Source organism: Triticum aestivum, chromosome 1D (assembly GCF_018294505.1).
Source record: "Triticum aestivum cultivar Chinese Spring chromosome 1D, IWGSC CS RefSeq v2.1, whole genome shotgun sequence".
NCBI classification, from domain to species: domain Eukaryota; kingdom Viridiplantae; phylum Streptophyta; class Magnoliopsida; order Poales; family Poaceae; genus Triticum; species Triticum aestivum.
In genome coordinates, this window is record NC_057796.1 from 306,963,847 (window position 1) to 306,969,127 (window position 5,281).

Below are 5,281 nucleotides of genomic sequence, written 5' to 3' on the forward strand. Positions count from 1 at the left end.
CATAGACATGAGTTGTCACTTGATTAACGGGATCACATCATTAGGAGAATGATGTGATTGACTTGACCCATTCCGATAGCTTAGCACTCGATCGTTTAGTATGTTGCTATTGCTTTCTTCATGACTTATACATGTTCCTATGACTATGAGATTATGCAACTCCCGTTTACCGGAGGAACACTTTGTGTGCTACCAAACGTCACAACGTAACTGGGTGATTATAAAGGTGCTCTACAGGTGTCTCCAAAGGTACTTGTTGGGTTGGCGTATTTCGAGATTAGGATTTGTCACTCCGATTGTCGGAGAGGTATCTCTGGGCCCACTCAGTAATACACATCACTATAAGCCTTGCAAGCATTGTAACTAATGAGTTAGTTGCGGGATGATGTATTACGGAACGAGTAAAGAGACTTGCCGGTAACGAGATTGAACTAGGTATCGAGATACCGACGATCGAATCTCGGGCAAGTAACATACCGATGACAAAGGGAACAACGTATGTTGTTATGCGGTCTGACCGATAAAGATCTTCGTAGAATATGTGGGAGCCAATATGAGCATCCAGGTTCCGCTATTGGTTATTGACCGGAGAGGTGTCTCGGTCATGTCTACATAGTTCTCGAACCCGTAGGGTCCGCACGCTTAACGTTACGATGACGGTTATATTATGAGTTTATGTGTTTGATGTACCGAAGGAGTTTGGAGTCCCAGATGAGATCGGGGACATGACGAGGAGTCTCGAAATGGCCGAGACGTAAAGATCGATATATTGGACGACTATATTCGGACTTCGGAAAGGTTCCGAGTGATTCGGGTATTTTTCGAAGTACCGGAGAGTTACGGGAATTCGGATTGGGCCTTAATGGGCCATACGGGAAAGGAGAGAAAGGCCCCAAAGGGTGGCCGCACCCCTCCCCATGGACTAGTCCGAATTGGACTAGGGAGGGGGGGCGCCCCCTTCCTTCTTTCTCCTTCTCCCTTCCCTTTTCCTACTCCAACAAGGAAAGGAGGAGTGGGAGTAGGACTCCCCCCTTGGCGCACCCTCCTCCTAGACCGTCCGCCTTCCCCCTTGCTCCTTTATATACGGGGGCAGGGGGCACCCCATAGACACAACAATTGATCATTGATCTCTTAGCCGTGTGCGGTGCCCCCCTCCACCATATTACACCTCGATAATATCGTAGCGGTGCTTAGGCGAAGCCCTGCGTCGGTATAACATCATCATCGTCACCACGCCGTCGTGCTGACGAAACTCTCCCTCAACACTCGGCTGGATCGGAGTTCGAGGGACGCCATCGAGCTAAACGTGTGCTGAACTCGGAGGTGCCGTACGTTCGGTACTTGATCGGTCGGATCGTGAAGACGTACGACTACATCAACCGCGTTGTGTTAACGCTTCCGCTTTCGGTCTACGAGGGTATGTGGACAACACTCTCCCCTCTCGTTGCTATGCATCACCATGATCTTGCGTGTGCGTAGGAATTTTTTTGAAATTACTATGTTCCCCAACAGTGGTATCAGAGCCTGGTTTTATGTGTTGATGTTATATGCACGAGTAGAACACAAGTGAGTTGTGGGCGATATAAGTCATACTGCTTACCAGCATGTCATACTTTGGTTCGGTGGTATTGTGAGATGAAGCGGCCCAGACCGACATTACGCGTACGCTTACGCGAGACTGGTTTCACCGTTGCGAGCACTCGTTGCTTAAAGGTGACTGGCGGGTGTCTGTCTCTCTCACTTTAGTCGAACCGAGTGTGGCTACGCCCGGTCCTTGCGAAGGTTAAAACAGCACCAACTTGACAAACTATCGTTGTGGTTTTGATGCGTAGGTAAGAACGGTTCTTGCTAAGCCCGTAGCAGCCACGTAAAACTTGCAACAACAAAGTAGAGGACGTCTAACTTGTTTTTGCAGGGCATGTTGTAATGTGATATGGCCAAGACATGATGCTATATTTTATTGTATGAGATGATCATGTTTTGTAACCGAGTTATCGGCAACTGGCAGGAGCCATATGGTTGTCGCTTTATTGTATGTTGTGCAATCGCCATGTAATTGTTTTACTTTATCACTAAGCGGTAGCGATAGTCGTAAAAGCAATAGTTGGCGAGACGACAACGATGCTACGATGGAGATCAAGGTGTCGCGCCGGTGACGATGGTGATCATGACGGTGCTTCGGAGATGAAGATCACAAGCACAAGATGATGATGGCCATATCATATCACTTATATTGATTGCATGTGATGTTTATCTTTTATGCATCTTATCTTGCTTTGATTGACGGTAGCATTATAAGATGATTTCTCACTAAATTTCAAGATAAAAAGTGTTCTCCCTGAGTATGCACCATTGCCAAAGTTCGTCGTGCCCAGACACCACGTGATGATCGGGTGTGAGCTCTACGTCCATCTACAACGGGTGCAAGCCAGTTTTGCACATGGAGAATACTTAGGTTAAACTTGACGAGCCTAGCATATGCAGATATGGCTTCGGAACACTGAGACCGAAAGGTCGAGCGTAAATCATATAGTCGATATGATCAACTTAGTGATGTTCACCATTGAAAGCTACTCCATTTCACGTGATGATCGGTTATGGTTTAGTTGATATGGATCACGTGATCACTTAGAAGATTAGAGGGATGTCTATCTAAGTGGGAGTTCTTAAGTAATATGATTAATTGAACTTAAATTTATCATGAACTTAGTACCTGATAGTATCTTGCTTGTCTATGTTGATTGTAGATAGATGGCCCGTGCTGTTGTTCCGTTGAATTTTAATGCGTTCCTTGAGAAAGCAAAGTTGAAAGATGATGGTGCTTTGGAGATGGATATCAAAGGCACAAAATGATGATGGCCATATCATATCACTTATTTTGATTGCATGTGATGTTTATCTTTTATGCGTCTTATTTTGCTTAGTACGGCGGTAGCATTATAAGATGATCTCTCACTAAAATTTAAAGATAAAAGTGTTCTCCTGAGTTTGCACCGTTGCCAAAGTTCTTCGTGCTGAGACACCACGTGATGATCGGGTGTGATAGGCTCTACGTTCAAATACAACGGGTGCAAAACAGTTGCACACGCAGAATACTCAGGTTAAACTTGACGAGCCTAGCATATGCAGACATGGCCTCGGAACACAGAGACCGAAAGGTCGAGCGTGAATCATATAGTAGATATGATCAACATAGTGATGTTCACCATTGAAACTACTCCATCTCACGTGATGACCGGACATGGTTTAGTTGATATGGATCACGTGATCACTTAGAGGATTAGAGGGATGTCTATCTAAGTGGGAGTTCTTAAGTAATATGATTAATTGAACTTAAATTTATCATGAACTTAGTCCTGATAGTATTTTTGCAAATTATGTTGTAGATCAATAGCTCGCGTTGTTGCTTCCCTGTGTTTATTTTTGATATGTTCCTAGAGAAAATTATGTTGAAAGATGTTAGTAGCAATGATGCGGATTGGATCCGTGATCTGAGGATTATCCTCATTGCTGCATAGAAGAATTATGTCCTTGATGCACCGCTAGGTGACAGACCTATTGCAGGAGCAGATGCAGACGTTATGAAAGTTTGGCTAGCTCAATATGATGACTACTTGATAGTTTAGTGCACCATGCTTAACGGCATAGAATCGGGACTTCAAAGACGTTTTGAACGTCATGGACCATATGAGATGTTCCAGGAGTTGAAGTTAATATTTCAAGCAAACACCCGAGTTGAGAGATATGAAGTCTCCAACAAGTTCTATAGCTAAAAGATGGAGGAGAATAGCTCAAGCAGTGAGCATGTGCTCAGATTGTCTGGGTACTACAATCGCTTGAATCAAGTGGGAGTTAATCTTCCAGATAAAATAGTGATTGACAGAATTCTCTAGTCACCATCACCAAGTTAGTAGAACTTCGTGATGAACTATAGTATGCAAGGGATGACAAAAGTAATTCCCGAGCTCTTCGTGATGCTGAAATCGACGAAGGTAGAAATCAAGATAAACATCAAGTGTTGATGGTTGACGAGACCACTAGTTTCAAGAAAAGGGCAAAGGGAAGAAGGGGAACTTCAAGAAGAACGACAAGCAAGTTGCTGCTCAAGTGAAGAAGCCTAAGTCTGGTCCTAAGCCTGAGACTAAGTGCTTCTACTGCAAAGGGACTGGTCACTGGAAGCGGGACTACCCCAACTATTTGGTGGATAAGAAGGATGGCAAAGTGAACAAAGGTATATTGGATATACATGTTATTGATGTGAACTTTACTAGTGTTTATAGCAACCTCTCGGTATTTGATACTGGTTCAGTTGCTAAGAGTAGTAACTCGAAACGGGAGTTGCAGAATAAACAGAGACTAGTAAAAGGCGAGGTGACGATGTGTGTTGGAAGTAGTTCCAAGATTGATATGATCATCATCGCACACTCCCTATACTTTCGGGATTAGTGTTGAAACTAAATAAGTGTTATTTGGTGTTTGCGTTGAGCATGAATATGATTTGATCATGTTTGTTGCAATACGGTTATTCATTTAAATTAGAGAATAATTGTTGTTCTGTTTACATGAATAAAACCTTCTATGGTCATACACCCAATAAAATGGTTTGTTGGATCTCGATCGTAGTGATACACATATTCATAATAATGAAACCAAAAGATGCAAAGTTAATAATGATAGTGCAACTTTTTTGTGGCACTGCCGTTTAGGTCATATCGGTGTAAAGCGCATGAAGAAACTCCATACTGATGGACTTTTGGAACCACTTGATTATGAATCACTTGGTACTTGCGGACCGTGCCTCATGGGCAAGATGACTAAAACACCGTTCTCCGGAACTATGGAGAGAGGAACAGATTTATTGGAAATCATACATACAGATGTATGTGGTCCGATGAATATTGAGGCTCGTGGCGGATATCGTTATTTTCTCACCTTCACAGATGATTTGAGCAGATATGGGTATATCTACTTAATGAAACATAAGTCTGAAACATTTGAAAAGTTCAAAGAATTTCAGAGTGAAGTTGAAAATCATCGTAACAAGAAAATAAAATTTCTACAATCTGATCGTGGAGGAGAATATTTGAGTTATGAGTTTGGCCTTCAGTTAAAACAATGTGAAATAGTTTCACTACTCACGCCACCTTGAACACCACGGTGTAATGGTGTGTCCGAACATCGTAACCGTACTTTATTAGATATGGTGCGGTATATGATGTCTCTTACCGATCTACCACTATCGTTTTGGGGTTATGCATTAGAGACAGCTGCATTCACGTTA